General features: G+C 37.3%; 1 protein-coding gene across 1 annotated transcript in view; it reads left to right on the top strand.

Moving 5' to 3' along the window:
* The first annotated feature begins 9,832 nt into the window (after positions 1-9,832).
* LOC133630555 (cadherin-22-like) overlaps positions 9,833-12,516 on the top strand; it is a 313,236-nt gene continuing 310,552 nt past the window's right edge. The window contains exon 1 of the mRNA XM_062022171.1: positions 9,833-10,082. The gene's annotated coding sequence lies outside the window, so the exon portion shown is untranslated. The remainder of the gene's footprint in view (positions 10,083-12,516) is intronic.

Here is a 12,516-nt window from a genome sequence, read left to right on the forward strand (position 1 = left end):
CCCCCTTCCCCCTCACACAGCCACCGTCGTCATCTTCCTTCATCCGGCTCCTGTTTTGTTTAGCTAACTAACTGCTCTTCCCAGCATGACAGACAGGGGCTGCTCTTTCTATTAGTTTGGGTCAGCGCTTCATTCTTTCCAGCCACAATGGACCGTGGCTGCAAAATGCAAATAGCAAAGAGGAGAAGCGGTGGGTGACTAATACCTGGGGAAAGAGTGGGGTGAAGTCCAATGTAAGACAAAAAGCAAGTTTGGTCTTTTGAAAAACTGCAAGCTAAGCAGTCCACAGCTGTGAAAGCTTCAATGCACAATGCTAAAGGTGATGTTCCACCCTTGCATACATTACACTTGACCTCGTGGCGCCTCAGCTTTAACAATAATTTTACGTCATTTATGCAGAAAACTTGGTGTTTATTCATTTATGTATTTTTATTAGGGCTGTCAAAATTATTATGTTAACTCAGGTGATTAATATCACATTATGGACACTTAGATCAGGGGTGTCGACGGCACATGTTTAATTTAAATAAGCAAGAGTTTACATATTAAATTTAAATACCCAGGGGCCTGACAGGTGGCAAATTGTCATCATTTTGTGGAAAATGTGAGTTACTCAGCTCAGTGATAATGATATATACTTTCTTGATATCACAAGCACAGCATCAAGTTGTATGACCCAATCCGAACAACCTTTCCTAGTCATGGTGCAGGAAAAAATACAAAAACAACCAGCACCAAAATGTCAACACACATGATTACACATAGCACAACCTGCTCACGGAACTTTGTGGATATTATAAAAAAATTAAAAAAATGTCCCATCACCATATACAATTCACAATTACACACATTTAAATCCATTGCAAGGCATGATGGGAAAAATGCAAATCACTCTATCGACACTTATCCATGTTTAACTTTTAACTGCTTGATATGTTTACAAAGCTTTAAATTCCACATACTCTTGCTATTCAATTATGATCATTATCAATTATATAGCCATTATATTATTATAACATGTAAACACACGCGCGCGCACACACACACACACACACACACCCCCTCTCTCTCTCTCTCTCTCTCTCTCTCTCTCTCTCTCTCTCTTTCTCTCTCTCTATATATATATATATATATATATATATATATATATATATATATATATATATATATATATTATATAAATATATATATATATATATATATATATATATATATATATATATATATATATATATATATATATATATATATATATATATATATATATATATATATATATACACGTTAGGTCAGGAAAAAACAAAGAGGCTATTTTATCCCTACAAGCCTGTTTCGCAGGTTTTTCTGCTCTTCAGGGGATTTTCAGGTTTCTATGCTGTTCAGGGGATTTTCCATGAAGAGCAGAGAAACCTGCGAAACAGGCTTGTAGGGATGAAATAGGTCAGGAAAAAACACAGAGGCTAATTTATATTCCACTCTACCCTGGTATTGAGCACTGTATAACAGATAAATCACAGAAACCTCAACTATATATATACATATACAGTATCGATCAATCAATCAATCAATCAATGTTTATTTATATAGCCCTAAATCACAAAAGTCTCAAAGGGCTGCACAAGCCACAACAACATCCTCGGCACAGAGCCTACACAAGGGACGTCGATGTGAATGACTATGAGAAACCTTGGGGAGGATCGCATATGTGGGTAACCCCCCCTCTAAGTACAGTCCCTAGTGGATCCAACATAACAGTACATATAAATATATATATTTTTAGCCCAATGCGGCCCCCGGTCAAAAAGTTTAAACATCCCTGACTTTTAATAATTACAGTATTTTGAGCGTATAAGCTATTTTACCTTAACTGCTATATGGTCAGTGATCGGATCAATGCATACGTCAGTACAAAAATTATGCCGACTGGTGTGCTCGCTGGCAAATTTCACTCCAAAATACGCACTGAAAGAACTTTAGATCCAAACTGTTACCAAGTTTTGTGCAAATAAATGACATGCATTTAGGTAAAATGTTTTAAAACATTCCTGAATGACATTCTGACAATACAATTGCATTAGTGTTTCCTAAGCACATTTTAATTGTGCAAACGAGTAACCACCTGTGATTAATCATGATTAATCCAAATTCCAAAATGTGATTAATCAATCAATCAATCAATCAAAAATTATTTAGATAGCCCTGAGTCACGTGTGCCTCGAAGGGCTGCACAAACCACAGTGACATCATTCATGATAATGGGGGAGGGGGGTGGGTCCAGTCCATTGGGGGCAAGCAGAGGGATGGAGGAGGTCTCCATCCGAGTCTCAGAGGGGTGATCTACACCAAGTCATGACTTAGAATAGCCAGCACCTCCCCGAGACTGGTATCTCTCCAGGGATTATGTGGTAACCTCTCCTGGGGGGCAAAAAGAGAAGCGGCAGGTCAACTGGTCTAAAACAGTCTATTTATAAGTTATAGTTTATAGATACATTTTAAGTAAATGGGTTAAAAATTAATATCATTAAAAAATAATGATTTGACAGCCCTATTTTCTATAATAGCATCCAAACACACTATATTTCACTTTTGGTATATTTCAAAGTATCATTACAACTTTTCCACTCATTAATTTTGATTGCATCTTCCCACTTGCTGAATTAATACAGTTCTGTCTGTTTGTGTGCAAAGACGCGCTATTTTCTTATTTATTTATTTTTTTCCCTGCTAATTGGATGAAATGCAACACTCCATAGTGTTGGCAGTTAGAATGGTGACATTTGAATTCAATTAGCGAATTTGCTGAAGAAATAATAATAGAGTGAAAACTGCAACTCTGCATATGCTGTCTCGGGTTTTGAGCAGTGCCACACCAGAACCAGCAGGGGGCGCTTGAGTGAAAATGTCGATGTTAACAAGTCACAAAACAAGGCAAGTTTTGGTGTATGTTGCCTTCGGTGCATCGCCATTGGACGATTTAGTGTTTCTATGACGACGTTATTGTTACATGATATGTTGTCAATGCGAGGGAGACACGCTAGCTCTATGTTGAAGGTGTCCAGAATGTTCTACCAATGGGTTATCGTGCCTTCACATGCCATCTGTTGTCGATGGCAGCTTCCACAAATTCACTTCTGCACGCTCGAATAGAAAACTACCTCCTCCTAGCTTCCTTTTTTTCCCCAATCCTTTTCTCCTCTTTCTTCTTTTTATTCCCTTGTGTTGCTCGTTATACACTCGTTACGAGGCATTTTTCCCTGTCAGTTGTTGGGATGGCACACATTTGAACCGACATATTGATAAGAAATGCTCATTTGTTTAATAATAAAATCTAATATAAAAATATAAAAAATAAATATAATTTGTTTACTTTTTGTTTACACTTCCTCGTCTTGTTTGCTAATGTACATTAATTTCAGTTTGTCCTAGGTGTGTTGCCATATTCCGGAAGTAGTCTTTGCCTTAAAGATGAATATGACAAAAGTGTTGTTTATTCAGCCCCACAACGTGTGTATACTTATACACACCAGCTGTTTGATTGTAACGTGCATCACATTTGTAGCTTTCATTATAAAATTTGTTGATGTCGAAATCGCCATGTAAAATCGCTAATGCTAACCACCAGTAGCATGCATATGGCATATCCAATGTAAATTAGCATTGAGCTAGTGCAATTTTCTTGTGAGGAGATTATGAATGGGCCTGTTTACTTGCCATGTCTCCAACCGGATGTGACGAAGATATTGAGATATGTTACGTTTCATTTGACGTAAATCGCTACCTTTTATACCAATGGAATTTGGTTGTTGCTCATAAAAGTACCAAATTTGGTACCCTACCAGTCAGTTGGCATATATTACTCCTCTTGCTGTGACTTGGTTTCTTCACCTGGATGCTGTCTTTTCAGGGGCTCTTGACTCATGATTGGATGGAACAGGTGTCAATTATTATAGCAGCACTATTGATTGTGCAAACACCCGTTATTTGAATAGTAGGACCTCGGTTTTTGTCCTGCCCACTTTTTGTATGCTCCAGGTCTTATCACAGTTCTCGTGTACCGTCTTGTTTTAAAATTTCACCTGACAAACGCACGCGCCTATCATTCTACGGAATGGAGTCCCAAACAAAGAATTTGACACATTAATGATTTAGTCTGTGTGTTTAGAACTGCATAATAAAACACTCTGGGGCCCAAAAAAATTGCGAGTGCCAGCACTTTAATAAAGAAAGTGAGAAACACTATCGAATTCCAGAAAGAACTATTAGCAAGCTTGCTCATCCCCGTCTTTGCCAACAATAGTGATGTTTAATGTTCATTAATTATCATTTATATGTATTTCACAATGTTGTATGCATGTAAAAATGTCAAATGTGTTTGGTGTTAATATTATTAGTTGTCTGTCATGGCGCTGCAGCTAACGACTATTTTGATGTTTGACGAGTCATCGACTTTATTAACCATTAGTCGACTAATCGGATTATGACACATCCACCTATTCAGTGGCTCTAATTTAAATTCAGCTTGAGCTATTTTTAGACTTGTGTTAACTAATCATAAAAGGTGACTACTTCTTTCAAAAATATGTATTCATACTGTAACTATCCATCCATTCATTTTCTACCGCTTAATCCCTTCGGGGTCGCGGGGGGCGCTGGAGCCTATCTCAGTTACAATCGGGCGGAAGGCGGTATATACCAGAGGTGTGGACTCGAGTCACATGACTTGGACTCGAGTCAGACTCGAGTCATGAATTTGATGACTTTAGACTCGACTTGACAAAATGTAAAGAGACTTGCAACTCGACTTAGACTTTAACATCAATGACTTGTGACTTCACTTGGACTTGAGCCTTTTGACTTGACATGACTTGCTACTTTCCCCAAAACCTAAAGCTTAAAAAGTTATTTGGGAGCGCTCCGTAGCTTTCATTTTGTACGTGTCTGTCTATCAGCGTGTGTGCTGCGTGTCAGCGTGTGTGCTCTCAGTACAACAGCCAATCAAATTAGATCTACATTGTTGTCATCACACAGCATTGATCCAATCAAATTGCAGGACAACCAATGAACAAGAGTTGTCAAACAACGCACCAGTGAGAAAGATTTATACCAAAGTTGGTTTCGTTCGGGTATAAAAACTACGACTTGGTTAACGAATTGCCATATGCAAATCACGCAGTTCGAATATTACAGACGGAGACGCAACAACTTCCAACTTCGCTCGACATTTGAAGTTCCACAAAGAAGGGTAAGTTTTGAATGTAAGATAACGTTTATTGGCTAAGTAACATGACTTTTATTTGCTGTGTAGTTAAATCAGTGAGGCTGTAAACTCACTGCTAACGTCATAACCATAGACATCTTATAAGGGTACACAGCATCGAGCGCTACTGCCTACTGGCGCAGACGAGACGCGGGGCCGCCATCTTGGAGTGGTGATCCGCTCCACTCAGTGCAATTCATTTGGCAGGAGCAATGAACTGTCAACGCATTTAATTCATTTTACCTCACTGAATATCACTCATTTTCACGCGCTTTTTTGTCATACGTGTAGCTATGATAACGGACACATGTTTTATTATTCATAGTTTGCTTAACAGTAATAGAATATTCTTATACGCTATAAGTGACCAGACGTCCGAGATTAAAACTGGGAATATAATCCCAGAGAAGGGGGGAAAAAACGGTCAGCTATTTTTAAATTGAAGAAACAATATGATTACGTTATATATACATGCTACATAAACAATGTATGAATACATTAGATATCTATATATCTTATAGACCGTATCTCTGTTGCTGCAGCAGCAGAGAGTTTATTCTGTCGTGACACTTTGTATTGATATTTTGTATTACATTCTTCCCTTAAATGATCATGTTTACAGTGATTGTTATATATGTATTTTTTATGTATGTCGCTTTGGATAAAAGCGTCTGCCAAATACTTAAACATATATAAACACCTGAAAGTCTTTATATCAGCTAAAACCACCAATCTGTTTCACTGGATTCAGAATAAAACCAAATTCTGTTTTACCCAACAATGTTAGTATTTGAATATTGTTACTTGAAGACTTATTCCTGGTTACAATTATACTGTTAAGAAAGTATTGTCTTATATTTTGCCTAAAATGAGAATGCATTATAATCAATGGCGGCTGGTGAATTTTGTTTTAGGTGGGGCAGAAAGTTTGTAAATCAAACCCCTGTAGGGGCGTCATCCTCCCCCAGAAGATTTATTTGTGATTTTCACATACAAATATTGAAGATCTTCGCTCCTTCTCAACTCTGTGGTAATGTTATTTTCATAAAATACAACCAATAGTACATTAATGTTAAATCTTACTTGTGAAAAGTAATCCCCCGATTCCTATTTTCAACATTCCGCTCATTTGAGCAGGAAAACGCTGAACACCAGCCCGGCATCTTTGTTTTCTACCTGTCAACTGTCAGTTTAGGCTGCTCGCCGGCTCCTCATCACCACTTCAAGATGCAAATTGCTCGCGTCACAGCAACCAATATTGCGTCTACTTATAAGATGTTTATGGTTATAACGTCATTTCAAACACGGCAATATGTTGCGTCCACTGCAGTTTGCTACCTTATTCATACTTTTTGTCAAGTGATTTTTTAAGCAGGGTTGCATGAGGTACCGACACTTAACGTTACGTTAGTCAATGTATCACACACAGTAACATAACGTTAGACGGCGGTCAGCAGCACCGCGTATTTTAGCCACCTACAAAAAGACAAACATAGTCAAATAAAGGTCAGTTAAAATATATACTATATTAAGAATATGTGTACATATTGCATAGGGCCCTGACATCTAAAAAGTACAACTCTGTTCATTGTTATGTTCATGTATTTGTTATGTTTTTCATGTGTACGCACACATCAACATACATACAGTATGAGATGAGATCAATGAGATAAGGTAAGAACAGAATAGAAACTGCTGTGGAACTAGTTACAATGCAATATGCCATGGAAATACAATGTTAACACTTTTGTACAAATAAGTACAGTTGCACTTGTTTTTGCAAATGTGTTTATTCTGTAAAGGAATGAGTTAAATGTTTAAAATTGTTTAAACTATTAAAATGACTGGTTAATAGTGCTATTATGAATTGCAATGTCAGTACTATTTTCGTTCCTGCTATTTCAAATGCACTTGTTTTAATAAATAAATACAGTGGTTTAAAAGCATACACAATCTGTGTAAAAATATTAGTCTGTGGTCAAAAGGACTTGAAAGGACTCAAAACTCAAAATGCAGGACTTGTGACTTGACTTGAGACTTTCCAGTCTTGACTTTGGACTTGACTCGGGACTAGCCTGTCTTGACTCGGGACTTGACTCGAGACTTGAGGGCAAAGACTTGAGACTTACTTGTGACTTGCAAAGCAATGACTTGGTCCCACCTCTGGTGTATACCCTGGACAAGTCGCCACCTCATCGCAGATACTGTAACTATGCTGCAAAAAAACTTTATTACATTTTATTTTATTTTTTTTTTTTTGCTGCAGCTGTTTCATATACTTTAATATTGTACATGGTAATTGGGATTTGTTATATATTGTGTATATTACATAAAAATATAATATATAATATAATTGTGGAGATATTATATTTTTATGTAATATACACAATATATAACAAATCCCAATTAGGGAATAAGCGGTAGAAAATGGATGGATGGATGGATGGATAATTGTGGAGGGAAGTGAGTCAGCGCGTCTGCAGGAGCAAAGGTCACCGCCTCTGGCATTGGTGTCGAGGGTGGAGCACTATCCGCTAGGGGCGGGGCATGTGTGGGACGGCGAGACACAGCTGGCAGGTGATTAGATTTCACAGGTGGTACGTGTTAATCTAAATCATCTGTTGTCTTTAACAGTAAGATGCCGGGAGCAGAGAGAGAGAGAGAAGATTGGGAGTGACGGCAACGTCACGACATGCCGAAAGACATTTTTGGAATCTTGTTAAAAACATTAAAAACTTTGTTAAACCTGCACGCTTGGCTCTTGTGCCATGTCTACAGTGGAGCTGCTAGGAAGCGACTTCCACAATAATATATCAGTATATATTATATACTGTATATGTAATATGTGGTAACACTTTAGTATGGGGAACATATTCACCATTACTAACCCTAACCCTAACCCTCTCACCCTAATCCTAACCCTCTAACCCTAACCCTAACCCTAACCAAATAACTCTAAATTAAGTCTTTGTTACTTATAATATATTCCCCATACTTAAGTGTTACCTAATATGTAAATATTACATATATGTTATATTTTATATTGCTATTATGGTACATTTTTAGTCTACTTAATACCTGCATTATCCTTTCCTTCCTTACCCTTTCCATCCTTTGAAACTGAGCTACTATGTGGAACAATTTCCCTTGTGGATCAAAATAGTTTGTCTAAGTCAGTGGTTCTCAAATGGGGGTACGCGTACCCCTGGGGGTACTTGAAGGTATGCCAAGGGGTACGTGAGATTTTTAAAAAATGTCTGTCAAAAAGAACTGTGAGAAGAAATGCAACAATGCAATATTCAGTGGTGACAGCTAGATTTTTTGTGGACATGTTCCATAAATATTGATGTTAAAGATTTATTTTTTTGTGAAGACATGTTAGAATTAAGTTCATGAATCCAGATGGATCTCTATTACAATCCCCAAAGAGGGCACTTTAAGTTGATGATTACTTCTATGTGTAGAAATCTTTATTTATAATTGAATCACTTGTTTATTTTTCAACAAGTTTTTAGTTATTTTTATATCTTTTTTTCCAAATAGTTCAAGAAAGACCACAACAATTGAGCAATATTTTGCACTGTTATACAATTTAATAAATCAGAAACTGATGGCATAGTGCTGTATTTTACTTCTTTATCTCTTTTTTTCAACCAAAAATGCTTTGTTATGATTAGGGGGTACTTGAATTAAAAAAAAATTCACAGGGGGTACATCATTGAAAAAAGGTTGAGAACCACTGGTCTAAGTCTAACACTAAGTCTAACTTTTGTCAAGCAAAGTGCCGATAAAAAACAAACTACCGATGTGTATGAACAATTTCCCTTGTGGACCATTCAAGTTTGTCTAAGTCTAAGTCTAAGTACGTAAAGTTAACGCGGTCAATAAGTAGCAATAAAAACAAACAACAAGGCTATCTAAGTTCCTCAAATAGAAAAAAATAAGTATTGTGTGATGATGCACATATCAACAAAGTTTAGCTGGTGCACTTTGGTAAAATAAAAGTTAGCTGTTTTTCTCAAAGTAGCTTATTGAGGAGAGTTGCGGACTGTATCGTAATATTTAAGTTATAAAAATAAATAAATACAAAATAATCAAGATCGGCCTTGACGTGTTTAGGGTGAAACATTTACATACTCCCAATGTTTTTACCCGCGGTGTTAGGGTTAGCCATTTTTTCTCCTCCGTTGCTCATGCTCATCAATCCCGCTGATTTCTGTCCGGCAAAACACGAAGCAATGACGTCGCCGACTGTTTTCGCCATATGACTTTGGACAACTTTTATGGTCGATTTCCGTCGAAAAATCGTCAACAGGTCGTCACGTTTCATGTGTCAGGTAAACCGCGATGTCGTTGTCGTGGTGGGCTTGAATGCTGCATGTTATGTGGGGGGGAAAAGTACACCATTTTTTCTCCCCCACGGTTGTCTTGTTCCGCTGTAGTTTCAGAGAAGCCAAAAAAAGTAACACCGGAGACGGTAATAGTTTGTGACTTTACAAATGACCGTGATATAAAATATGGTTTGCACACAGCTGGTGGTCGTCCGTGCAAGGAGGAGAAGGAGGAGGAGGCAGCTCTGCGCAGGGTGAGAGAGTAGAGCGAGCGAGGCGGAGAGAGAGAGAGAGAGAGGATGCTCAGTCGGCGAGTCACATCTCCTGCAAGGCTGAGTCTTGGTCCGCTCCATCCAGCAGCAGCAGCAGCAGCAGCTCTGGGAATGGAACCACCAACCAGGAGCTAATTGGCGACAACTTCTTCAACGTGACACACTCTTCTTCTATCTTCCTGTGGTCAACTTCCATCATCCTGGGAACTTCTCCCTTGCACGGTGAGTGAGTGTCTCCCACACTGCTTCCCTGCCTTAGCTGTAATTAATTAGTATTCTGCCGACATGTTTTTTTTTTTTTTCCCTTTGCTTTCCTTCCTGCGGCACTTTACTCCTCATTTTGGCACTTGTTTTTTTCTACAAAGCAGCATTTTTAATCCCATTCCTGATGAGATGTTCAGGTACACCAGGAACTGCTGCACAACTTTTACTGCCTTTTTTTTTTTTTTTACTGTGCACATGCGTGTCCCATGCAGCATCCGCATCATCAGCATCATCAGCACCGTGCTTCCCTTTCCCTGCTGATACATAAAGGAACACATCACATTTTGGGGGAATGCATGGCCGCACCGTGCCGCAACAGTTAATCTGTCACATTTGGTGCATTTATTTTGGGTGTTTATTTTGGGACACTTCATTAAGCACACCTGCAGGTCTAAAAAAGTAGCATAATATTGTGCAGGTAGCTGTTTAGCAAAATGTTTATTATTGTTGACTCACTGCTGCACGAGGAGAATTGAATAGAATCCAAAAACGACGACCTTTTGTGCGTTTGCATCTCACTCGAGAGCTACTCCGGCTGCTGAAGTACTTTTGGATATTCCAATCATACTTGACGCATAGCACCTAATAAATCAAGTACACTCCAAATATCAGCCACTTAAAAACATCATGCATCATTTTGACTTTTCTTTTCTTTTTTTTCTTTTTTTAAATAAATCTCTTTAGCTGTTGGCTGTCACTCGCTTTCACATCCACGCGTGACGGAAATCCAAACGAAGGCGTCCTGGTAATCAAAGGGCGTCTTTGTGGCCGTGGTCCGAGCGCCAGTGTCCTCGGTGTGCCCCCTCGCTTGTCATTAGGGGTCCACAAAAAAAAATCGATTTACATCCGAAATTGCGATTCCTATTCATCCCGATTCTGAATTGATTATTAGTTTTCTAAAATGGATTTAACCCTTGGCGATCCCCAAAATGTGGTGAATGGTATAGCACCCAGGGACCAGAAAAGATTTCAGCCATAAAAGTATGTATATATAAAGTATGTATAAATATACATATATATACATATATATGTGTATTTATTTTTTTTACTTTTAAAGCTTAAATCTCACGTTTAACTTCAGATCTGCCCGTCAATATGAAGTTGAGTTTCTGTTTTTTTAATGTTTTATGTCTTTGGTTCTCAACCTATTTCCACCAAGTACCAACTCACTTGCCTCTCCAAGTTCCTCCATAATGACCAACATTAAAACACAGCAGCGTAGTAGGTAATCAAACTAATTGTGATTCTTATTTGTAACGATTTTTAATCGATTAAGAAATCAATTTATACATTACAGGTCAAAAAATTGGACACACCTTCTCATTTCAATGTGTTTTCTTTATTTTCCGTGACTATTTACATTGTAGATTGTCACTGAAGGCATCAAAACTATGAATGAACACATGTGGAGTTATGTACTTAACAAAAAAAAGGTGAAATAACTGAAAACATGTTTTATATTCTACTTTCTTCAAAATAGCCACTCTTTGCTCTGATTACTGTTTTGCACACTCTTGGCATTCTCTCGATGAGCTTCAAGAGGTAGTCATCTGAAATGGTTTTCACTTCACAGGTGTCATAGTTTTGATGCCTTCAGTGACAATCTATAATGTAAATAGTCATGAAAATAAAGAAAACACATTAAAATGAGAAGGTGTGTATATATATATATATATATATATATATATATATATATATATATATATATATATATATATATATATATATATATATATATATATATACACATATATAATCTGTCCTATCCAGGCACTCAGGCAAATCATATTGTTGATGTAGATGATCATATCTGCTGTACAGATTTACTTTAGCGAAGAGAAATGTTGGGTATTTCCTTTTTTTGCCTTATTTGTATTTGACTTTATCAAATGTTTGGGTAGAATTTTATTAAAACCAGTTTTTTGGAAGTAATATAGAAATTGATCAGAGCTATTTATCTATTTTATGTAGGAATGTAGTTAATCATCTAACTGGCACCCAATGTAAGTAAAAAAAATAAAATAAAAAATAAAACAAAAGTATTGATTTTGAATAGAGAATTGTTTTGAATCGAGAATCGAATCAGAATCGAATCGTTACCCTCAAGAATCGAATCACATCGGATTGTGTGGCGCGCAAAGATTTACAGCCCTATAGTGTAGTAGCCCTAAATATTAATCAAAACAAGGCAGAGGTTTTAATTAAGAATAATATTTAATACCACTGTAACATTACACACAGGTTGAACAGTAACACTGTGTTTGAATATTTAATTAAGTGATTCTTTGGCGTACCACTAGATGGAGCCCACAGTTTGAGAATCACTGTTTTATGCCCTTTTGGTCAAAGAAAACCCTTTTTTTTTCAACACAAGTTATGCAATATTCCTGCA

Source organism: Entelurus aequoreus, linkage group LG15 (genome assembly GCF_033978785.1).
Source record: "Entelurus aequoreus isolate RoL-2023_Sb linkage group LG15, RoL_Eaeq_v1.1, whole genome shotgun sequence".
NCBI classification, from domain to species: Eukaryota; Metazoa; Chordata; class Actinopteri; order Syngnathiformes; family Syngnathidae; genus Entelurus; species Entelurus aequoreus.